Here is a 25,210-nt window from a genome sequence, read left to right as displayed (position 1 = left end):
GGCTATGGGCCCTGACAATATTCTGGCAATAGTACTGAAGACTTGTGTTCCAGAATTTGCCGCATCCCTAGTGAAGGTGTTCCAGTACAGCTACAACACTGGCATCTACCCGGCAATGTGGAAATTTGCCCAGGTATGTCCTGTACACAAGAAACAGGACAAATGCAACCCAGCCAATTACCGACCTATCAGTCTAGTCTCCATCATCAGCAAAGTATGGAAGGAGTCATCAACAGTGCTATCAAGAGGCACTTGCTTAGCAATAACCTGCTCACGGACGCAGTTTGGGTTCTGCTGGGGTCACTCAGCTCTTGACCTCATACAGCCTTGGTTCAAACACGGACTAAAGTACCCAATTCATGTTTTCTAATTAAGGGGCAATTTAGCGTGTTTAATCCACATACCTTGCACATCTTTGTGCTGTGGGGGCGAAACTTGCACAAACACGGGGAGAAGGCCTCGCACTATCCTGCCCAAACATCTTCAGCTGCTTCATCCCTTCCATCATCATAAGGTCGGAAGTGGGGATGTTTGCAGATGACTGCACAATGTTCAGCACCATTCGTAACTCCTCAGATAATGAAGCAGTCCCTGTCCAAATGCAGCAAGACTTGGACAATATCCAGGCTTGAGATGGCAAGTGGCAAGTTACATTCGCGCCACACAAGCCCCACGCAATGACCATCTCCTACAAGAGAGGATCTAACCACCGTCCATTGACATTCAATGGCATTACCATCACTAAATCCCCCACAATCAACATCCTGGGGATTACCATTGATCAGAAACTGAACTGGACTAGCCACATTAATACTGTTGCTACCAGAGCAGGTCAGATTCCAGAAATCCTACGGTGAGTAACTCACCTCCTGACCCCCCAAAGCCTGTCCACTATCTATTAAGGCACAGGTCAGTGTGATGGAATATTGTCCACTTGCCTGGATCAGTGCAGCTCCAACAACACTCAAGAAGTTCAACACCATCCAGGAGCCAGCTTGGTTTCTCCTCCTTTCACAAACATTCCCTCCCTTTATCATTGATGAACAGTGACAGCCATGTGCACCATCTACAAGATGCACTGCAGTAAGTCACCAAGGCTCCTTTGACAAACCCAAACTCACAACCACTACCATCTAGAAGAACAAGAGCAGCAGATACTTGGGAACCCCACCACCTGGAGGTTCCCTTCCAAGTCACTCACCACCCTGACTTGGAAATTTATCGCCGTTCCTTCACTGTCGCTGGGGCAAAATCCCTTACAGCACAGTGGGTGTATCTACACCTCAGGGATTGCAGCGGTTCAAGAAGGCAGCTCACCACCACCTTCTGAAGGGTAACTAGGGATGGGCAATAAATGCTGGCCTAACCAGCGACGCCTACATCCTGTAAATAAATGTTTTTTTAAAAATACACTTGACAAATTCTTCACAAACTATTCCAAACACAAAAAAGCCAAAATGGCTGTTACTGATAACAGTAAAGATATTAATGAGCTAATTCAGGTCAACTTCACTGCATAGAATTTATCATAGAATTTACAGTGCAGAAGGAGGCCATTCGGCCCATCGAGTCGCACCGGCTCTTGGAAAGAGCACCCTACCCAAGGTCAACACCGCCACCCTATCCCTATAACCCAGTAACCCCACCCAACACCAAGGGCAATTTTGGACACTAAGGGCAATTTATCATGGCCAATCCACCTAACCTGCACATCTTTGGACTGTGGGAGGAAACCGGAGCACCCGGGAGGAAACCCACGCACACACGGGGAGGATGTGCAGACTCCGCATAGACAGTGACCCAAGCCGGAATCGAACCTGGGTGCTCGGTCGAACTGCTGCTAGGTCAAATTCCTGGTTTTGTAAAGCAACTTTACTCTCCCGATTGAATAAGGCAGCCGACACGAACTTCAAGGGCAATGAAGGATAAGCAACAAATGCCATTTTGCCAATGTCACTGACGTTTCAAAGAGTAAAACTGACGTCCCCTCATCTGTGTAGCAACAAGTCTAAAACCAAATACAAAAATCACAAAGCAAAACATAATGAGTTTGAAATAGCAGCAACACAACGTACACAGGTGAGTGTAATGAAAGCCAATGATAGGGCAATTGAAAACACAGATGGACTTACAGGAAGACAGTGCAATTATACATTCAAAAACCAAGATCACGTGATGTGAGCGTGGGAGCAGTTGCGTTTTTGCGAGCTCCAGCTCTGCTTATCCTTTATTTTATCCTGATGCACATTTTCTATTGGATTTCTCTTGGGTTACTTGGCTTGTGCTATGTCACTGGAGGTTCCCGATTGGTGGTTTTGGCAAAGAGCCAAGACAAATAGTAAAAATCCTTGTTTGTTTGTGGTGGTCGCAGTGGGCCGGGGTGAGGTTCAGCTTGCCATGGCATAGTTACTGCTGAATGGGCGCTCGCATCGATGGTGCTGTATGCGTCTGGCTGATGGCCGCCATTGAAAATCTCGGCTCTGCGATGCAGGTCGTCAAAGCTCATTTTGAGGAATTGTGGGGTATATTCTTGCACTCGAAAGAGCACTTTCCCTGGTGAGGGCCCACCTTTGTGTGGTTGAGATCCTATTGCATGATGTGTCGTTTATCCTGACGGCTTTGAGGAGTGAGGGCCGGGCAAGGTGTGTCAATGATCTCAATTCCTGGTGAGAGGTGGGAGGAGAGTTCCCGATGGAGTACAAAAATTAGCGATCATGTTTTGGTAATCTGGATTTGGAGGCTGGGTGCATTAGAATTGATGGAGCACAACTAATGCGATCTTTGAGGCCATGGGTTGGTTGGCCTATTGATTGCTGGTCTGACATCGTTCTATTCTCAATGCTAGTCATGAGGGGCTGGAGCAGGTTGACTTGTCCCTCCTAGCCGTGCCATAGGCTGTGGGCTGCCTGGGCGGTGGAGAGACGGCAGGGTGGAAGTAAATGGTTCCTCGTGCTTTGATCATTGGAAGCCTTGAGAGATCCTGAAGAGTGCTCGCTGATTCTGGCTCATATTAGGAGTGGCACGGTGGTTAGCACTGCTGCCTCACAGCACCAAGGTCCCAAGTTCGATTCCCGGCTTGGGTCACTGTCTGTGTGGAGTCTGCATGTTCTTCCCATGTCTGTGTGGGTTTTCTCCGTGTGCTCCGGTTTCCTCCCACAAGTCCCGAAAGACGTGCTGTTAGGTGAATTGGACATTCTGAATTCTCCGTGTACCCGAACAAGCGCTGGAATGTGGTGACTAGGGGCTTTTCACAGTAACTTCATTGTAGTGTTAATATAAGCCTACTTGTGACACTAATAAAGATTATTATTATTTTATCTTCTTGTGCAATGTGGACAGTGTGGTGTCCTGAAATTTACCCTGCAATTCTTCTACAATCCGAGAAGTTATTCCCCTGTGATTATGCTGTTGATTACTTAATATTTCATATTGCCTTTTCTCCTGCAAGGCAGTGCAAGGTGTGAGCATGAGGGCAGTGATGTCAATTATCCTGTTCTAGAAAAGTCATGTTGAGTTGATCATGTGAAATGTACATCTGTGCAGTTTTACTTCTTTTTTGTTGTTATGTCTTATAATCCTTGTGGTTGCAGTAGGGGAATGATTTGTTTTTAATCACACCCTATCTAGTTTTTAAAAGTTTAAGTGGAGTCAGAGCGGGGCGAAGGGTGGGTAGTTGGGGTTGGTAGGGTCAATTCAGTCCTCAGAGATTGAGGACAGTCCCCCAATTGGAGCCAATCTTTCTTTCTCACATCATCCGGGCGCGCAGGGTGCGGTATCTAATCCTGGCCTGGTTTGGTGGTCTGGGGAGGTTCCCCTGGTTGTACCGGGGGAGGGAGGAATCTATGTTCCCTCCCAGCGCACCCAATTGTTGGTGGTCTTGATGATTCTTCTTCTTGGGTTGGAGTCCATCCGGCTGGGTCTGGAGTGATTACCCTTTTTGTCTTAACATTTGTAGGGATGATGCAGTGCCCTGGATGGGGTGGGAAGGGTATGGGACAGCGAGTGCAGGTTTTGGGGTGTGCTGGAAGCCCTGTTTCCAGTGTTGGCGTGTGCTGGGCTAGGCCAGGTACGGCCTAGTATTCGGTTGCTCCTGGGGGCTTGGGATGTCCCTTCTCGTTGTTGGGAGCATCCTGGGAGGTTGGGTTTTGCTTCTTTGGTGCCCGGGGGCCTGGGGACGAACCGCGTTCTATGCTTGGTAGATATCTTGTTCCCCGGGGGACTGGAATGACTTTTTTGGTGGCATGTTGTGACCTATTCTCTTCTCTTCATTTGCGGCTGCTTGACACGTGCCAGGGTAATACGTTATCGATTACTGTGCAACTCGTTACCCTGACGGTTACTGTGCGATCGGTCACCCTGCGCGTTAGTTTTGGTAGTTGTAGCTTTTCCTTTCTTGGGATGCTCTGAAGGTTTGACCATGATCAGAGTTGTTTCTGGTCCTCTCGGCACAATACTGTGGAATGATGTTGGTTCTACACAGGGCCGTAGTTTGGGGCTAAGTTGCATTGTGTTGTATATGTAACTCCCCTTAGAACTGGGGTTTTTGCATATTTTCTTCATTTTTATAAGTGTGGTGTAAACATTCTGTGCTTGGCCCCTACATGGGTGTTGATGGGTCTAATATCCAAGAAGAGGCTGTGGTGGGTCGTTGGTGCTGCTCGAGTTGAGGGAGATGTATGTTAGTGCACACTCGAACATGTCGTGGAAAATGTATTCTGATTTCTCATAGTAATTGTGGGCTGAGGGTGTGCACCATTTTACCGTGGTTTTCATGGCCTCATCCAGTTTCTCCCTCGGTCTCTGATGGGGCTGTACAGGCACCTAGTTATGTCTAATGATTATATCGAGTCTCTGTACTTATGTATGATGAGCTGTTTTTTTTTCTCTTGATCTTTGCTTATGGCGATATATTGTTTTGTACCTTTGTGGCGTTATTCTTTAAAATTTATACTTTCCTTAACAAATAACTGGTTCAGAGCTAGTTCAAAGTGTAACTTAAGGTCAACTAAAAGACCTTCATCATGTGTGTGTAACTGGGTCAATCTCGGAGCTACCTTCCAGCTATACTCAACATATCTGAATGACTATTGCTGCTGCCTTTATTCATTTATGTGATGTGGACATCGTTGGCTAGACCAGCATTTATCACCCATCCCCAATTGCTCTTGAATGGAGTGACTCACTAGGCCATTTTAGAGGGCATTTTAGGAGTCAAGCACATTGCTGTGGGTCTGGAGTCACATGTAGCCCAGACCATGTAAGTTCGGCAGATTTCCTTCCCTAAAGGCCATTACTAAACCAGATGGGGTTTTACATTGGGACTTTAAATTTCAGATTTTAAAAAATTGGATTCAAATTTCACCATCTGTCGTGGCAGGATTCGAACCCGGGTCCCCAGAGCATTAACCTGGGTCTGCTGGATTACTAGTCCAGTGACAAACCCACTACGCCACCATCTCCCTGTAAACATCAAAACAGCTTTTAAATTTTTTTATTGTTACATGTATTAGTGTACAGTGAAAAGTGTTGTTTCTTGCATGTTGTACAAACAATGCACACCGTACATAGGGAAGGAAGGAGAGACTGCAGAATACAATTTCATAGATTATCATAGAATTTACAGTGCAGAAGGAGGCCATTCGGCCCATCGAGTCTGCACCGGCTCTTGGAAAGAGCACCCTACCCAAGGTCCACACCTCCACCCCTCCCCCACAACCCAGTAACCCCACTCAACACTAAGGGCAATTTTGGACACTAAGGGCAATTTTAGCATGGCCAATCCACCCAACCTGCACATCTTTGGACTGTGGGAGGAAACCAGAGCACCCGGAGGAAACCCACGCACACACGGGGAGGATGTACAGACTCCGCACAGACAGTGACCCAAGCCGGAATCGAACCTGGGACCCTGGAGCTGTGAAGCAATTGTGTTAACCACCATGCTACCGTGCTGCCCCAATGTTTCAGTCATAGCAAGGTGTAGAGAAAAGATCAACGTAATACGAGGTAGGTCCATTCAAAGGTCTGATGGCAGCAGGGAAGAAGCTGTTCTTGAGTCGGTTGGTACGTGACCTCTAACCTTTATCTTTTTCCTGACGCAAGAAGGTGGAAGAGAGTATGTCCGGGGTGCGTGGGGTCCTTAATTATGCTGGCTGCCTTTCCAAGGCAGCGGGAAGGGTAGACATTTTCTCAAATGGAAAAAGGTCAGATTCTCTGCCACTGTGATGTACATTATCACTGCTGCAATGTCAAATTTCAAAAGCTGGAACATGTTGCTGCTCACAAAAAGTAATGAAGCAAAGGATTTCAAATTCAAATATACCCCGTGGCTCATCAGCCATTAGACAACCAGTTAATTTTCATCAGAGACTTTCATCTAAACAGTCACTTACTTCCAGATTGTATTAATTCTACACTGAAGGGAAGTGTACGCTACAAAACTGCTTCATCATCTAAACTAACATAAAAACAATCTATTGGTATACTTAATAAAGCATGCTGCAGTTATTATCCATTCTGAGGCTTTCAGGATGGCTGGTTGCAGATAGCCTGGTAACAGACATTTTGTCCAGACTAAGAGCGGACGTGACATTCCGAAATTCCACTTTTGTGATATAATGGGCTGTTTAGCACAGGGCTAAATCGCTGGCTTTGAAAGCAGGCCAGCAGCACGGTTCAATTCCCGTACCAGCCTCCCCGAACAGGCGCCGGAATGTAGTGACTCGAGGCTTTTCACAGTAACTTCATTTGAAGCCTACTTGTGACAATAAGCGATTTTCATTTCATTTTTTCATTTCATAATGAATGGGATAATGGAAAATCAACCATTGGCGTGAGCTGAATGAAGTTCATCATTCGTGGGAACTCTACACAATCTGCCAAACGATATCATTCCAGGAAGCTGTGGGAGCATCACTTCATTATTAAAATATTCCTTCATTTTTATCGAAGTTGATAGACTTGCCTTAAATTTGACATTTTCTTGAAATCAAAATTTCTTCTCACAGAGAATCTTGAAAAGGATCTCATCCTCAATATAATCAATTGTAGGTTCCACTGACACAGCACGAGGCTGGACTTCAAGCGCCCTTGCATGAAGCCACCTCCATAAGCTCCCATGCCGACACTTGCCCCCCCCCCCCCCCCCACCACCCACTTCCTGATCGTGGCTATATTTGCCCCCCAGTAGTAGTTACTAAAGTTTTGTAGCGCCAGCCCGCCCTCTCCCCAGCTCCGCTCAAGCATCACCTTCCTTACTCGCGGGGTCTTGCCCTCCCAGACAAAGCCCGTGATCACTTTGTTGACCCATTTAAAAAAGGACAGCGGAATAAAGATGGGGAGACACTGAAATACAAATAGGAATGATGGGAAGACCGTCATCTTCACCGTCTGCACCCTCCCAGCGAGTGACAACAGGAGCGTATCCCACCTCCGAAAATCGTCCTTCATTTGGTCTACGAGTCAGGCCAGATTTAGCTTGTGCAGCCGTTCCCATTCCCGCGCCACTTGGATGCCTAGATATCTAAAGCTCCCCCCTACTACTCTAAACGGCAGCTCCCCCAACCGTCTCTCCTGTCCCCTCACCTGGACCACAAACATCTCACTTTTCTCCATATTTAGTTTATACCCCGAAAACCGGCCAAATTCCCCCAGAATCCTCATGATTTCTTCCATCCCTCTATTGGGTCCGATACATACAGGAGCAGGTCGCCTGCATAAAACGAGACTTTGTGCTCCACCCCCCTCCCCCGGACAGCCCCTTGAAACTCTCAAGTGCAATTGCCAACGGCTCTATGTCTAACGTGAACAACAGTGGGGAGAGGGGACATCCGTCTCGTCCACCGATGCAGCCTAAAATAGTCCGATTTTGTCCTATTCGTCCGTACGTTCGCTACAGGAGCCTGATACAGCAACCCGACCCAGTCAATAAAGCCCCGAACCGTCCCACTACCTCCCACAGATATTCCCATTCTACTCGATCAAAGGCCTTTGCTGCGTCCATTGCGACCACTACCTCCACCTCCCTACCTTCCGGGGGCATCGTGATCACGTTTAATAGCCTTCTTATATTGGCCACCAACTGCCTTCCCTTAATTAACTCCGTCTGGTCCTACCAATAGCGTCCGGAACACAATCCTCAATCCTGGAGGACAGGAATTTGGCGTCCACATTCAACAGGGACATCGGCACGTAGGACTCACACAGCTCCGGGTTCTTGTCCCGCTTCAGGATCAGCAAAATCGTGGCCTGTGACATCGTCGGGGGCATCACCCCTCTCTCCCTTGCCTCATTGAATGTCAACAACAACGGTCCCAATGTCCCAGACCTTTACCCGACTGCATGGCCTTCAGACCCTCCACTATCTCTTCCAACCCGATAGGGGCCCCCAGCCCTTCTACCAGCTCCCCGTCCACCTTAAGAAAGCCCAGCCCCCCTAGGAAATGCCTCATCCCCTCTGGCCCCGTTGGGGGTTCTGATCTGGAGAGCCTACTATAAAACTCCTTAAAAGCCTTATTCACCCCTGCTGAATCTCCAACCAGGTTCCTATCTCCGTCATTTACTTTCCCCATCTCCCTGGCTGCCTCCCTCTTTCTAAGCTGCTGCGCAAGCATTCTGCTGGCCTTCTCCTATGCTCATAGATCGCCCCCCTCGCCTTTCTCAGCTGCTCCACCGCCCTCCCTGTGGTTAACAAGTCAAACTCCGCCTGTAGCCTCTGCCGTTCCCTTAAAAGCCCAGCCTCTGGGGTCTCCGCATACCTATCGATCTGCAGTATCTCCTTTACCAGTCAGTCCGTCTCTGCCCTGTCCACCTTCTCCCTGTGGGCTCATATCGAGATCAGCTCCCCTCTGACCACCGCCTTCAGTGCTTCACAGACCACCGCTGCCGAAATTTCCCCGTGTTGTTGACTTCCAGGTAGTTCTGAATAAGATTCCTCAGCTGCCCGCACACCTCTTCGTCAGCTAGAAGTCCCACATCTAACCTCCAGTGCGAGCGCTGGTTACTGTCTTTACCAACCTGCAGATCAACCCAGTGCGGAGCATGGTCTGAGATTGTGATCGCCGAGTACCCAGTGTCCACCACCCCGGTCAGCCAAGGCCTGCTCAGAATAAAGAAATCGATCCGGGAGTACACTTTATGCACGTGTGAGTAGAAGGAGAACTCCTTCACCCTCGGCTGCCCAAATCTCCTTGGATCCACCTCCTCCATGAACCCTTTTAGTTCCTTTGCCATTGCTGGCACCCTGCCCATTTTTGAGTTTGACCGGTCTAAGCCAGGGTCAATAACTGTTAAAGTCCCCTCCCATGACCAACTAATGCGAGTCCAGGTCCGGTATCTTCCCCAGCATCCTCTTTATAAACTCCATATCATCGTAATTTGGCGCATACACATTTACTAAGACCACCTGCACCCCCTCCAATTTCCCACTGACCATAATGTACCGACCTCCCACATACGAGAATATTCTACCCGCCTCAAACACCACCCGCTTGTTCATCAGGATTGCGACCCCTCTAGTCTTTGAATCTAGTCCCGAGTAAAAGACCTGACTGACCTAGCCTTTCTTAAATCTAATCTGGTCAGCTACTCCAAGGTGCGTCTCCGGCAGCATTATCACATCCTCCTTCAGTCCTCTCAGATGCGCGGACATGCGTGCCCTCTTGACCGGCCCATTTAGCCCTCGTACATTGCAGGTGGTCAACCTAGTTGGGGGGGGGGGGGCTCATTGCCCCCCCCCCTTCGCCGATCAGCCATCCCCTTTCTTGGGCCAGTCTCCAGCCTGTGCTCCGCGCCTCCACCGGCCCGCCCCCAAGCAGCCACCGCTCCCGACCTCCTCTCTGTCCCTTAGCAAAAGTCCCTCCCTCATCAGCAGAACATCCCCCTCCCCCAGTAACAACACAATATAAATCGACCCCTTTGATGAAGCTAACATCTGCTCACCCCCCTCTATGCTTCCGTGAGCTAGCCCGCCCAGCTAGCTTGGTGGCCCCCACCCCTGGTGCCAGGAAGTCTCCCACCTATTGCTCCCTCCCCACCCGCTCATACATACACATTCCAATGACAAACAATCCCAACACAATTGCCCGACAGAAAAAACAGGGGAAAGAAACCCCGCTAACAAAGAAACACACCTCCATCCTCCAACCATCCAAATGTAAACTTTAACTCACTCAGCTCTGCAGCTGTCCCCAAATCAATACAGAAGGCATTACAAATAGCTTCCACAAAACGAAAAACTTTTAAAAACATGAACGTTGCAGCAAAGTTCAAATGTTCTCAGTCCACACCAGTCCTTTTCTTTTTGCCAAGTCCAGCGCTTCCTCAGGCGACTCAAAATAAAAGTGTTGCGCCTCGTATATGACCCAGAGATGGGCCGGATACAGTAGTCCGAACTTCACCTTTTTCTTAAAAAGGGTCGACTTGATCTGATTAAAGCCCGCTCTTCTCCTGGCCACCTCCGCACTCAGGTCCTGATAGATCCGCAGGATACTGTTGTCCCATTTACAGCTCCGTGTCTACTTGGCCCACTGTAAAATGCGCTCCTTATCCAAGTACCTGTGGAATCTCACCACCATTGCCCTCGGTCGGGGGGGTTGGTGGAGTCTCCCATTCGCGGCTTCCTTGCGAGTGCTCTGTGAGCCCTGTCCACCTCCAAGGGTTGTGAGAATGCCCCATTCCCCCAGCAGCTTCCCGAACATGTCCGCTATGTATGCCCCAATGTCCGCTCCTTCGGACCCCTCCGGGAGCCCAACGATTCTCAAGTTCTGCCTGCGGGTCCTACTCTCTAGGTCCTCCACCTTCCCCAGGAGATTTTTCTGCTGGTCTCTCAGCATCCCCACCTCCAACTCCACCGCAGTTTGGCGTTCCTCCTGGTCAGCCAGCACCTTCTCTACTTTCTGTATCGCCCGATCTTGGGCATCCAATCTAAGCTCCAGCTGCTCAATTGACTCTTTAATCAGGTCCAAGCAGTCCCGTTTCTGCTTGGCAAAGCACTCCTGGATAACTTGCATCAGCCGTTCCGTTGGTCGCTGGGTCGACAAGCCAGAGGTCCGGTCCTCTGCCATGCTTCCACCCGCCGCAGCTTCAGCACAAGCCTTCTCCGTTCGTTTGTTTCCGCCTTTGCGAGCACTTCTAGTCCTCCTCTCCGTGCACCGATGTGGGAATTCAGTACACAATTGCCTCTGTCATCAATTTTTCAATTCAAGTCCGGTAAAAAAGTCACCTCAACAAGTGCACGACACAGAACTCTACAGAAATCACTGCTCTTTTTGAGATCCATATTGACCTGGGCCTGGTAATACAAAGCAGATTTTCAAAGTAAGAAGTCTTACACCACCTATTGAAGGAGCTACGCTCCGAAAGCTAGTGATTCCAAACAAACCTGTTGGGCTTTAACCTGCTGTTGTAAGACTTCTTACTGTGCCCACCCCAGTCCAACGCCAGCATCACCACATCATATTTTCAAAGTTTGCAGATAACATGGAACTCAGAAATATAGCAATCAGTGAGAATTATGGTAATAGATTCAAGAGGATATACACAGACAGGTGAAGTTTAACACACTGAAGTGTGAAGTGATATATTGCCTCCTCCTCATCGTCCTACCAAAATGTAAACTAAATGGTACAATTTCATAAGTGTGCAAGAACAGACTGTTCAGGGAAAAGTTTATAAGATACAGGAGCAGAATTAGGTAATTCGGCCCATCGACTCTGCTCCGCCAGTCTATCATGGCTGATATGTTCCTCATCTGCTACCTACAATGTTACAGACCAAGAGCTGGATTGCAAAATCAGCCAGAGCATCTCCTCCCTAGAACACATGACCTAGGAGCGGGAGTCGGCAATTTAGCCTCCCGAGCCTAACACCCTCATGATGGCTGATCCCATCCTAGCTACAACTCCACCGTCCTGCCTGTTCTCCATAGCCCTTCAACCCCCATTACTAATTATAAATCTGTCAAACTCCTCCTTAAATTTACTCACTGTCCCAGCATCCACTGCACTCTGGGGTAGCAAATTCCATAGATTCACAACCCTTTGGGAGAAGTAGTTTTCCCTCAAATCTGTTTTAAATTTGCTACCTATTATTATAAGATTATGACCTCTCGTTTTAGAATGCCCAACAAGAGGAAGCATCAGCTCCATGTCTACTTTATCCATACCTTTTATCATCTTGTATACCTCAATTAGATCTCCCCTCATTCTTCTAAACTCTGGAGAATATAAGCCTAAACTGTTCAATCTCTCCTCATACGACAATCCCCTCCTTTCTGGAATCAATCTAGTGAACCTCCTCTGAACTGCCTCCAATGCCACTACATCTTTCCTCAAATAAAGGGGACCAAAACTGTGCACAGTACTCCAGGTGTGCTCTTACCAATGCCTTGTACAGTTGCAACAACACTTCTTTACCTTTATACTCAATTCCGTTTGCTATACATGCCAACATTCTATTTGGTTTCCTTATTATCTGCTGCACCTGCATGCTCGAATATATGCAAATCTTTAATAAATAATAATAATCTTTATTCGTGTCACAAGGAGGTTTACATTAACACTGCAATGAAGTTACTGTGAAAATCCTCTAGTTACCACACTCCGCCACCTGTTTGGGTACACAGAGGGAGAATTCAGAATGTCCAATTCACCTAACAGCACGTCTTTGGACTGTGGGAGGAAACCGGAGCACCCGGAGGAAACCCACGCAGACAGGGGGAGGACGTGCAGACTCTGCACAGACAGTGACCCAAGCCGGGAATTGAACCTGGGACCCTGGCGCTGTGAAGCAACAGAGCTAACAACTGCGCTACCGTGCCGCCCATGGTGTTAATGGAGGCAGGACAAGCTCAAAAGGCTGCCAAAAAGACATAGCTACCCAAAACTTTTTAAAAACCTAAAAATATGACAATAAGAACGACGCCAAACTAAAATACTGGTTGCACCTCAGCTGGAGTAAGTGCTCACTTATGGACAGCACACTTCAGGAGGAAAGCCTTCGATGTGATGCAGAAGATATTCACTGCAATGGTATCAGACATGGGGGTCTTTAGTTATGTATCTAAACTGAGATTCCTGTCATTTGAACAGAGAAGGTTCAGCCAAGATTTAATAGAGGTGTTGAGAGTCAAGAATGATTTCCTAGAATAAATAAAGAGAATCTGTTTACAATGGGGGATGGGTCAGTAAGTATAAGACACAGATTTAAGGTGATTGGCAAAAGAACCAGAGGCGACATGAGGAAACAGTGAGTTGTGATCAGGAAAGTACTGCCTGAAACGGTGGTGGAGACAGATTTAATATTTCATTCATGATTCAAATACTGCATAACACATATGAGCAGGATTCAGTTGAGGACCGCAAGCAATTTAAAAGCATCCAAATTATTTTAACTGAATTTGCACAGTGCCTCTGAGACATTTCAAACTCTCACCGTGCGACCTCATTGAATCAGAGCTCCTTGAATCAAGATGGCTATGAGTTACGGTCCAGGGAGCTAGTGGTCTAGTGTTAACCCAGAGGCCCAGCCAATGCTCTGGGGACATGGGTTCAAATCTCACCAAGGTAACTGGTGGAAATTAAATTCAAGTAATAAAAATTTGGAATTAAAAGTTAGCCTCAGTAACAATGACCATGAAACCACTCAATATATTATAAAAACCATCTGCTTTCCTAAATGTGACTCTAAACCCACACTTGATTGTATCTTCTAAAATGGCCCAGCAAGCCACTCAGTTGTGACAAACTGTGAAGTCTACAAAAAGGAGCAAAAGCAGACAGACTACCCAACATCAACCTAGGCATTGGAAATAACAAGGAAAACCCTGCCCTGTTCACCCTGCAAAGTTCTCCTCACCATTGAGCCTATCCCATCGACAGATCAGCACCACACGAGGTGCTGGCAGAGCAGCATATGGTCATGAGGCAATTTCCACAGGAGCTACCGGCACGGTAGCACAGTGGTTAGCACTGTTGCTTCCCAGCTCCAGGGTCCCAGGCTCGATTCCCGGCTTAGGTCACTGTCTGTGCGGAGTCTGCACGTTCTCCCTGTGTCTGCGTGGGTTTCCTCCGGGTGCTCCGGTTTCCTCCCACAAGTCCCGAAACACGTGCTGTTAGGTAATTCGGACATTGAATTCTCCCTCGGTGTACCCGAACAGGTCTCGGACTAGGGGCTTTTCAAATTAACTTCATTGCCGTGTTCATGTAAGCTTACTTGTGACAATAAAGATTATTCTATTCTTAACTTTGACTCTGGACCCCACATTATCAGGTCAAACGTCCTGTTGATTTACCACCTACTGCCCTCACCAGCAAATAAATCATGAGAATGGCAAGAGCTGAGAATGTACTCTGGGTGGTGACTTCAATATCCACCACCAAGAATATCTCAGTAGCACCACAACCAAGCTGGCCAAGTCCTAAAGGACATAGCAGCTAGACCAGGCATGCAACACGTGGTGAGGGAAGCAACAAGATGAAAAAACCGAGGTGACCTTGTCCTCACCAATCTGACACATACCATCTGCCTATGACAATATTGGCAGGAGTGACCAGTGTACATTCCTTGTTGGGACAAAGTCCCGTCTTCACAATGAAGATACCCTCCATCATTTTGTGTGGCACTACCGCCTTTCTAAGAGAGATAGATTTCAAACAGATCGAACGTCTCTAAACTGGGCACCCATGATGTGGGGTACGCTATCTATCAGCAGCAGCAGAATTGTACACAACCACAATCTGTAACCTCACAAATATCCCCACTCTACCATTACTATCAAAGCCAGGGATCAACCCTGGTTCAATGAAGCGTGCAGGAGAGCATGGCAGGAGCAGCACCAGGCATATTCAAAAATGAAGTGTCAACGTGGTGAAGCTACAACACAGGACTACTTGCACCCAAACAGCGAAAGGTGTAGGTCTTAAATAGAGCTAAATGTTCCCACACCAACTGATCAGATCTAACTGCACACATGCAGATCTAATACTACATCCAGTAGCGAATGATGGTTGACATTAAACAACTAACTGGAGGAGACACAATTATCCACATCCTCAATGGTGGGGGGGGGGGGGGGGGGCAGCAGCACATCAGTGCAAAATATAAGGCTGAGGCATTTGCAAATATCTTCAGCCAGAAGTGAGTGATCCATCTCGTTCTCCTCCGGAGGTCCCAGCATCACAGATGTCAGTCTTCAGCCAATTTGATTCACTCCACGTGATAGCAAGAAACAGCTGAACGCACTGGAAACTGCAAAGGCTCTGGACCCTGACAATATTCCGGCAATAGTACTGAAGATTTGTGCTCCAGAACTTGCCGGGCCCCTCGCCACGCTGTTCCAGTACAGCTACAACACTGGCATCTCCCGTCAATGTGGAAAATTGCCCGGGTATGTCCTGTACACAGATCGGACAAATCCAACCCAGTCAATCACTTCATCAGCCCACCCTTGATCATCAGTAAACTGATGGAAGGGGTCATCAACAGTGCTCTCAAGTGGCATTTATTCAGCAATAACCTGCTCACAGACGCACAGTTTGGGTTCCCCCAGGGTCACTCCGCTCCTGACCTCATTACAGCCTTGGTTCAAACATGGACAAAAGAGCTGAACTCCAGAGATGAGGTGAGTGACTGCCCTCGACATCAAAGCAATATTTGACAGAGGTGTGACATGAACGAACCCTCGAAAAATTGGAGTCAACGGGAATCACGGAATAACTCTGTTGTTTAGACTTATACCCAGCACAAAGGAAGATGGTTGTGGTGGTTGGAGGTCAATCAACTCAGTTCCAGGACAACACTGCAGGAGTTCCTCAGGGTCGTGCTTCTATCCAATTATCTTCAGCTGCAAAGTTCTGTGTCATCTGCAAGTTTCGATAATGTGCCCTACACACTCGAGTCTAAATTATTTAAATCTTCAAGAACAGTAGTGGTCCTCACACAACCCCCTGGGGAACCCCACTGTATACTTTCTTCATAGAATTGACAGCGCAGGAGGCTGCCATTCGGCCCATCGAGTCTGCACTGGCCCTTGGAAAGAGCACCCTACCCAAGCCCACACCTCCACCCTATCCCCGTAACCTCACGCAACCTTTTTGGATGCTAAGGGCAATTTAGCATGGCCAGTCCAACTATCCTGCACATCTTTGGACTGTGAGAGGAAACCAGAGCACCCGGTGGAAACCCACGCAGACACGGAAAGAACGTGCAGGCTCTGCAGACAGTGGTTCAAGCCGTGAGTCGAACCTGGGACCCTGGAGCTGTGAAGCAACTGTGCTAACCACTGTGCTAACATGCTGCTAGTTTCCTCCCACAAGTCCCGAAAGATGTGCTGTTAGGTAATTTGGACATTCTGAATTCTCCCTCCGTGTACCCGAACCGGCGCCGGAATGTGGCGACTGGGGGCTTTTCACAGTAACTTCATTGCAGTGTTAATGTATGCCTACTTGTGACAATAAAGATTATTAATAATAATAATCACTTATTGTCACAAGTAGACTTCAATGAAGTTACTGTGAAAAGCCCCCAGTCGCCACATTCCGGCGCCTGTTCGGGGAGGCTGGTATGGGAATTGAACCGTGCTGTTGCCTTGTTCTGCATTACAACCCAGCAGTTTAGCCCACTGTGCTAAACCCACCCCACTATTAAATTCCCCACTACCAATTGAACTGGAGTAGCTATGTAAAAGCTGTGCCTACAAGGGGTCAGAGGTTAGGAATTCTGTGGTGAGTAACTCACTTCCCGACTCCCCAAAGTCTGTCCTTCTGTCTACCATCTGCAAGGCACAAGTCATGAGTGTAAAACATTCTCCACTTGTCTGGATGAGCACAGATCCAACAACACTCCAGGATAAGTGGCTTGATTGGCACCACCTTGAACACACCCGATTTCGACAGCAGTGTGTACCATCTACAAGATGTGGAGATGCCGGCGTTGGACTGGGGTGGGCACAGTAAGAAGTCTTACAACACCAGGTTAAAGTCCAACAGGCTTGTTTCAAATCACTAGCTTTCGGAGCACTGCTCCTTCCTCAGGTGAATGAAGAGGTGTGTTCCAGAAACATATATATAGACAGATTCAAAGATGCCAGACAATGTTTGGAATGCGAGCATTAGCAGGTGATTAAATCTTTACAGATCCAGAGATGGGGTAACCCCAAGATGAATGGCAGAAACTCATCAAGGCTCCTTCAACAGTACCTTCCAAACCCACGGCCTCTGCCACATGGAAGGTCGTAAAAGCTTGTTGATTGTGGCTTGCAGAGACTAGAGATCTGATCAACGCAGCAAACACTTCAATTGTGGGTACAATTTGCTATTGCACCATGTTCCAGACACATTAAGCAACATACCAATTCTACTGAAACCACCCAAATGCTGGGAAGGTGAAAGACAAAAAAATTTGGAATACACAACTGGTCCATGTGCAAAGCTCAAGATTAACATTCCAGTGGTGAAGACTTGTCACTTCGCCATTTCAGATGAAGGGCGTTCACCCAAAGAATTCAAATGTGAACTTGTCTGCTGCACACTTCATGCTTATGTTCTTACCAAGACAGTTCTGCCAATCTGATTTACCAGATAGATCAATCTAATCATTGCAATATACTCAGACATTTCAGTACCACATTCTCAGGTAGAATTAAATCAATTTCCGGTATCTAGGGAATCTGCACAATAAATATAGAAACATAGAAAATAGGAGGCGACCATTCGAGTCTGCTCCGCCATTCATTAAGATCATGGCTGATCAGCCAACTCAATAGCCTAACCCTGCCTTCCCCCCATATCCTTTGATCCCCTTCGCCCCAAGTGCTTTATCTAACTGCTGCTTGAAAACATACAATGTTTTGGCCTCAACTACTTCCCGAAGGAATTTCTCACCTCTGTGCTAAATGGTCGACCTGGTATCCTAAGACTATAACCCCTGGTTCTGGACACGCCCACCATCAAGAACATTCTTCTTGCATTACCTGGTTTAGTCCTGTTAGAATTTGAGATCCTCCCTCATTCTTCTGAACTCCAGCGAATGAAATCCTTTATAAAAATAAATTTAGAGTACCCAATTATTTTTTCCAATTAAGAGGCAATTTAATGTGGCCAGCCCACCTAATCTGCACATTTTTGACTTGTGGGGGTGAAACCCACGCAGACACGGGGAGAATGAGGAAATTCCACACGGACAGTGACCCAGTGCCATGATCGAACCCGGGTCCTCAGCGCCAAAGGCAGCAGTGCTAACCACTGCGCCACCCTAGTGAATAAAATCCGAACCAACCCATTCCAAGAGTCAGTCTGGTAAACCTTTGCTGCACTCCCTCTACAGCAAGAACATCCTTCCTCAGAGAAGGAGACCCAAACTGCGCACAATATTCCAGGTGTGGCCTCACCAAGGCCCTGATAACTGCAGCAAGTCATGCTCCTGTACTCGAATCCTCTCGCCTGCACCTGCATGCTTACTTTCAGTGACTGGTGTATGAGGACACGGAGTTCAATCCCTTGGTCCTCCTTTGCTGAAATCTAAACTACTCCCAATCCTCAGACCTGTTGCTTTTCGTGGCCAATTTGTATGCTTCTTCCTTGGATCGAATATTATCTCTAATTTCCTTTATAAGCCATGGATTGGCTACCTTGCCTCTTTTACTTTTGTGCCAGACAGGAATAAACAATTGTTGCAGTTCCCCCATGCGCTCCTTGAATATTTGCCATTGCCTATCCAGTCATCCCTTCAGTAATGTTTCCCAATCCATCATAGCCAACTCATGCCTCACATCATCGTGGTTTCTTTTATTAAGATTCAGGGCCCTAGTCTCAGAATCAATATTTCACTCGCCACCTTGATGAAAAATTCTATCATGCTATGGGCGCTCATCTCCAAGGGGTCTTGCACAACTAGATTGCCAATGATTCCGTTCTTATTACACAGTACCTAGTCTAGGATGGCCTGTTCTCTAGTTGGATACTCAACTTATTAGTTCAGATAATCATCCTGTATATCTATCTTTCTGTTGTAATGGCTTATTTTCAACCAATTAGGCTGGACACTAAGAGCCACGTATGTTTGCAAAAATATAGGTACACAAATCTTTTTCGGATTAGTCCAATGGATTGTAATAGTTTTTTTTTCTTCAGTCCAATTAATCCTAAACCACATCGAGAAAGTAGCTGGTAAACGAAAGGGTCCAAAAAGATCTCTCATTTTCATGAAAGTGTACAGATGTGATTACGTTGTGTCGCTATCAGTTAAACAAAGGAACAAGATTTCCACTTTCTGTAAGATGTAAATTTGTTTGAGACTGGAAATCAGAGTGACACCTTTGCTGATACTTGAGGGTGACGCAACCTCATGCCTCGACTCGCTGCTGGGATTCCAGGTACATACTCCAGCAAAGCAATAGCATTAAAGAGGAGTTACGACCTGTTGTGTACTTGTGAAATTGCTAGAATATTCACTTATTAGAGCAGCTATGACTCCAAGTCTATTAGAGTTAATTTATCAGGCCATTATTGGAAGTCAGCTGTAACAAGCAGTCAATCCAGGAGGCAGTTTTAATCCATTGCCTAATCATATAATTGAATTGGAAATTGGCTTAATTTGCTGATCCGAGTTGTCAGTTTCGATGGTATGACTTCCTCCATTTATCTATCATTTTTATTCTTTAAAGAATGGGATTTGGTGGGAGTGGACTGTATGAAAAACAGACTTTTGCTTGTGTGCGATACAGAAGAGGGGAAAGAAAATTGCCTAGTTTTAGTACCAAAAACTTCCAATGCCTCCAACATTGTAGTTTAGCCAACACAGTCTTGTGCAGAAACAGGGTGGGTAAATTCCTGATACCAACTGTATTGTTATGGCAACAATTAAGGGAGTGAGATTGCTAGATAACTACAAGATCAATTATATGTTCCAGTCAGTAATTTCTGGAGCAAGTCAGACATATTCAGTATACTGGATCCAACAAACTAGGAAAAAACAGACAAACCAACTATTCAATCAATTTTGTGTGCTAGTCTTTAAATGTGGATACAGTGATACAAGACCATAAGACATAGGAGCAGAATTAGGCCACTCGGCCCATCAAGTCTGTTTCACCATTTAATCATGGCTGATATTTTTCTTGTCCCCATTCTCCTGCCTTCTCCCCATACCCCTGATCTCCTTATTAATCAAGAACCTATCTATCTCTGTCTTAAACACACTCAGTGAATTGGCCTCCACAGCCTTCTGCGGCAAAGAGTTCCACAGATTCACCACCCTCTGGCTGAAGGAATTCCTCCTCATCTCTGTTTTAAAGGATCGTCCCTTTAGTCTGAGATATAGTCTGAGATTTGGATTAGTAATCCAAAAGCTTGGACTATTAAATCAGAGGATGCAAGATAGACAATTTGAATTCAGTTTGTAAATTTAGGAAATAAAAATCTGGTGAAAAATAAAGTGCCCATGGAAGTGTTGGATTGTTGTCATAAACCCAACTGGTTCACAAAAGCTGCTGTTCTGATCCAGTCTGGGTCTATATGTCAGGTTAGTTCCACACCAATGCGGTTGACTCTCAAGTGGCCTAGTAAGCCACTCAAATAGTAAGTGGCAATGCCACAACCCAAAAATTATTTTTAAAATTATCAAATCGCTTCACCATCAATACTGCATCCAATGTATAACTTAAAATGTTCTCTCATCCAAGTCCAAAATCTGTAATTTCACTATCACCATTGCAAATTAGTTGCCTTACTTTCTACAGTGCCTACACCTAAAATTGTGCCACAATGTCCGTCCAGTGCTTTCAGATGAAAACAGAAAATGCTGGAAACTCTCAGCAGGTCTGACAGTATTTATGGAGAGAGAACACAGCTAATGTTTCTGGATGACTCTGTCAGAGCTTTGAGATGTTTGGTATCATAGATCCATTAAACCCCTACATTGCAGAAGGAAGCCATTTGACCCATTGAGTCTGCACTTATTTCTGAAAGAGCAATTCGACCACTGTAACCCCATCTAACCTAACCACCTTTGGAAATTAAGGTGCAATTGATCATGGCCAATCCACCTAACCTGCACATCATTTGGACTGTGGAAGAAAACTCGGAGCACCCGGAGGAAACCCAAGCAGACATGAGGAGAAAGTGCAAACTCTACAGTCACGCAAGGCAGGAATTGAGCCAGGGCCCCTGGCGCTGAGAGGCAGCATTAGTGTGCCAGCGTGCGCCCCATGAAAGATGCATGTCTTTCTTGTCTCCACAGGGAGGGGGAAGAGGTGGGTCTCAGCCTCCCAGGGCTGTGTGTCTGCCCTCCTCCCTCACTGAGGTGGGAAACCCAGTACAATCAGCACCTCCTCCCGCAGGCCCACGTCTCCCCTTCCTCACTGCCCCTTCCTCAGAGAGGGCAGATTTTTATTGGGGCAGCACGGTAGCATTGTGGATAGCACAATTGCTTCACAGCTCCAGGGTCCCAGGTTCGATTCCGGCTTGGGTCACTGTCTGTGCGGAGTCTGCACATCCTCCCTGTGTGCGTGGGTTTCCTCCGGGTGCTCCGGTTTCCTCCCACAGTCCACAGATGTGCAGGTTAGGTGGATTGGCCGTGATAAATTGCCCTTAGTGTCCAAAATTGCCCTTAAGTGTTGGGTGGAGTTACTGGATTATGGGGATAGGGTGGAGGTGTTGACCTTGGGTAGGGTGCTCTTTCCAGGAGACGGTGCAGACTCGATGGGCCGATTGGTCTCCTTCTGCACTGTACATTCTATGATTTTCAGCGTTGCACCGGAGTGTCAGCCTAGATAGGCAAGCTCAATTCCTAAGCCCTTCTGAAGCAGAGACGAGTGGCAATTCGGAGCCAAGCCCACAAGCAAGAACAATCATGACACGGTGAAGGAACTCAGAATTAGAGATTCTGACAAACGGCAGGAAGATTGTTAGCAAACTGCAAGAGCAAGGCACTAATCACTCATAAACCCCACAGCTCTCTCAATCCCAAAGTTACTCCAAAACACAGCTCGCATTATCTGAATCAGGAGTAAACCAAACAAACTGTTCCTTAATTCGGAGTGAAATTTCAAATTCCACAAGAAAACAGGTCGTTTTCCCAGAAACTGACCTGGTTTAGGTGTTATTTAATAAACAATCCAGAGAAACACCTTTCCAGGTAAATATTGACCAAAATACTCACCAGGATGAGTGAAGGGAGCGACTGTAAACACCAGGGAGGGGGAGAGGTGGGTCTCAGCCTCCCAGGGCTGTGTGTCTGCCCCCCTCCCTCACTGAGGTGGGAAACCCAGTACAACCAGCCCCTCCTCCCGCAGGCCCGCGCCTCCCCTTCCTCACTGCCCCAAAATCTAATGAAGAAATTACCCCCCCCCCCCCCCCCCCAAGCCAGTCCCTCCCCGTCCCCCCGCGGCCTGCAGGCGGCAGACGCGTTAGGCGAGTCCCAGGCTTCGCCCCCCCGCTACAGGCCGCTCCGGGAAAGGCCCGCAAAGCCGGCGCATGAAGGAGGAAGCGGCCTTTACCTGCGACGCCGAAGATATGCCGGGCCGCGTCCGCCGGCCGTCCCGCTCCCACTCCCGCTGCTCCCGTCACCACAGCAGAGGAGCCATCGCTCAGGGGAGGCTATCGGAAAGCGGCCTCCTCCCCCCCTCCCAACCCGCCGCCGGAAACAGCCGAACCCCCGCCGCCGGAAACAGCCGAACCCCCGCTGCCGGAAACAGCCGAAGCCCCGCCGCCGGAAACAGCCGAACCCCCGCTGCCGGAAACAGCCGAAGCCCCGCCGCCGGAAACAGCCGAACCCCCGCTGCCGGAAACAGCCGGTCACCGGAAACAGCCGAACCTCCTCCGCCAGAAACAGCCGAACCCCCGCTGCCGGAAACAGCCGAAGCCCCGCCGCCGGAAACAGCCGAAGCCCCGCCGCCGGAAACAGCCGGTCACCGGAAACAGCCGAACCTCCTCCGCCAGAAACAGCCGAAGCTCCGCTGCCGGAAACAGCCGAACCCCCGCTGCCGGAAACAGCCGAAGCCCCGCTGCCGGAAACAGCCGAAGCCCCGCTGCCGGAAACAGCCGAAGCCCCGCCGCCGGAAATCAAAGCAAAATGCTGCGGCTGCCGGGAATGTGAGGTAAAATGGGAAGGTGCTGGACAAGCGCAGCAGGTCTGGCAGCGTCTGCGGAGAGAAACGTTTCCAGTCCCTGCGCCTCAGAGCTGCAGAGAGGGAGAACTGTCGCGGGTTTTATCAGCCAATCCCGGCAGTGCAGGAGGAGGCCATTCGGCCCATCGAGTCTGCGCCCACCCTCGGGAAGAGCACCCAGCCCCCTCCCCCCGCTGCATCCCCCTGACCCGCACATGGCCGGTCACTGAGGGGCGATTTAACACCAACCTGAAATCCGGAGCACCCGGAGGAAACCCACGCACACACGGGGAGGACGTGCAGACTCCGCACAGACAGTGACCCAAGCCGGGATCGAACCTGGGACCCTGGAGCTGTGAAGCCACAGTGCTAACCACTGTGCCACCGTGCTGTGAAACGAGTGTCAAGGCAGCAAATATAATCATGAAACACAAAGAAGTTACAGTATTAAAATCTAAAGCTTTGGTCCAGAGTAGGGTTAATGGCAGAATGAAGATCAGCCCTGTCTGAAAGCAACGTAGCGGAATGTGTTATAGCAAAGAAAGGGTCAGCTCTGTCCGAAAGCACAAACATGAGAACAAGATGCATACGGGAACTTGCGCGGGGAGGGGCGGGGGTTGGGATCAAAACGAAGACCATAAGACATAGGATCAGAATTAGGCCATTCGGCCCATCGAGTCTGCTCAATCGTGGCTGATATTTTTCTCATCCCCATTCTCCTGCCTTCTCCCCATAACCCCTTATTAATCAAGTAGCTATCTATCTCTGATGTGGAGATGCCGGCGTTGGACTGGGGTGAGCACAGTAAGAAGTCTGACATCAGGTTACAGTCCAACAGGTTTGTTTCGAATCACTAGCTTTCTGAGCACTGCTCCTTCCTCAGGTGAATGAAGAGATAGGTTCCAGCAACATATATACAGTCAGAGTCAAAGATGCAATACGACACTTTGAATGCGAGCATTTGCAGGTAATTACGTCTACAGGTCCAGAGAGAGCAACTGGAGAGAGAAATGATCAGAGGTTAAAGAAGTGTGAATTGTCTCAAACCAGGACAGTTGGTAGGATTTCGCAGGCCAGATGGTGGGGGGTGAATGTAATGCGACATGAATCCAAGGTCCCGGTTGAGGCCATACTCATCTGTGCGGAACTTGGCTATAAGTTTCAGCTTGGCGATTCTGCGTTGTCGCGCGTCCTGAAGGCCGCCTTGGAGAACGCTTACCCGAAGATCAGAGGCTGAATGCCCTTGACTGCTGAAGTGTTCCCCGACTGGAAGGGAACATTCCTGCCTGGTGATTGTAGCGCGATGTCCGTTCATCTGTTGTCGCAGCGTCTGCATGGTCTCGCCAATGTACCACGCTTCGGGACATCCTTTCTTGCAGAGTATGAGGTAGACAACATTGGCCGAGTCGCACGAGTATGTACCACATACCTGGTGGGTGGTGTTCTCACGTGTAATGGTGGGACCCATGTCGATGATCTGGCACGTCTTGCAGAGATTGACATGGCAGGGTTGTGTGGTGTCATGGTCGCTGTTCTGAAGGCTGGGTAGTTTGCGGCAAACAATGGTTTGTTTGAGATTGTGCGATTTGAAGGCAAGTAGTGGGGGTGTGGGGATGACCTTGGCAAGATATTCATCTTCATCGATGACGTGTTGAAGGCTGCGAAGAAGATGTCGTACTTTCTCCGCTACGAGGAAGTACTGGATGTCGAAGGGTACTCTGTCGGTTGTGTCCCGTATTTGTCTTCTGAGGAGGTCGGTGTGGTTTCTTTGCTGTGGCGACTTGGAACTGTTGATCGATGAGTCGAGTGCCAGATCCTGTTAGTACGAGGGCATCTTTCAACGTCTGTAGATGTCTGATAGGCTCCTCCTCGCCTGAGCAGATCCTGTGTATACGGAGGGCTTGTCCATAGTAAGCCACTAGGAAAGCACTGACCGTGGAGAGACCCGGGAGGGATCTCCGGTAAGTGTATATACCGTATTTGTAAATAAATCAAGTAAGAAGTCTTACAACACCAGGTTAAAATCCAACAGGTTTGTTTTGAATCACTAACTTTCGGAGCGCAGCTCCTTCCGCGAATCTGAGGGATTGACGCTGTGAAACAACAGTG

The 25,210-nt window shown here is 48.1% G+C and overlaps 1 protein-coding gene across 6 annotated transcripts in view; it reads right to left on the bottom strand.

Annotated features, from left to right (window-relative positions):
* ralgapb (Ral GTPase activating protein non-catalytic subunit beta) overlaps positions 1-22,630 on the bottom strand; it is a 151,225-nt gene extending 128,595 nt beyond the window's left edge. For all 6 annotated transcript variants that reach the window (XM_072515370.1, XM_072515371.1, XM_072515372.1 and 3 more), the window contains exon 1: positions 22,493-22,630. The gene's annotated coding sequence lies outside the window, so the exon portion shown is untranslated. The remainder of the gene's footprint in view (positions 1-22,492) is intronic.
* Positions 22,631-25,210: the final 2,580 nt, after the last annotated feature.

The sequence above is a fragment of the Scyliorhinus torazame genome, chromosome 8 (genome assembly GCF_047496885.1).
Source record: "Scyliorhinus torazame isolate Kashiwa2021f chromosome 8, sScyTor2.1, whole genome shotgun sequence".
Taxonomy (NCBI): domain Eukaryota; kingdom Metazoa; phylum Chordata; class Chondrichthyes; order Carcharhiniformes; family Scyliorhinidae; genus Scyliorhinus; species Scyliorhinus torazame.
This window is presented reverse-complemented; position numbering and strand designations above follow the sequence as displayed.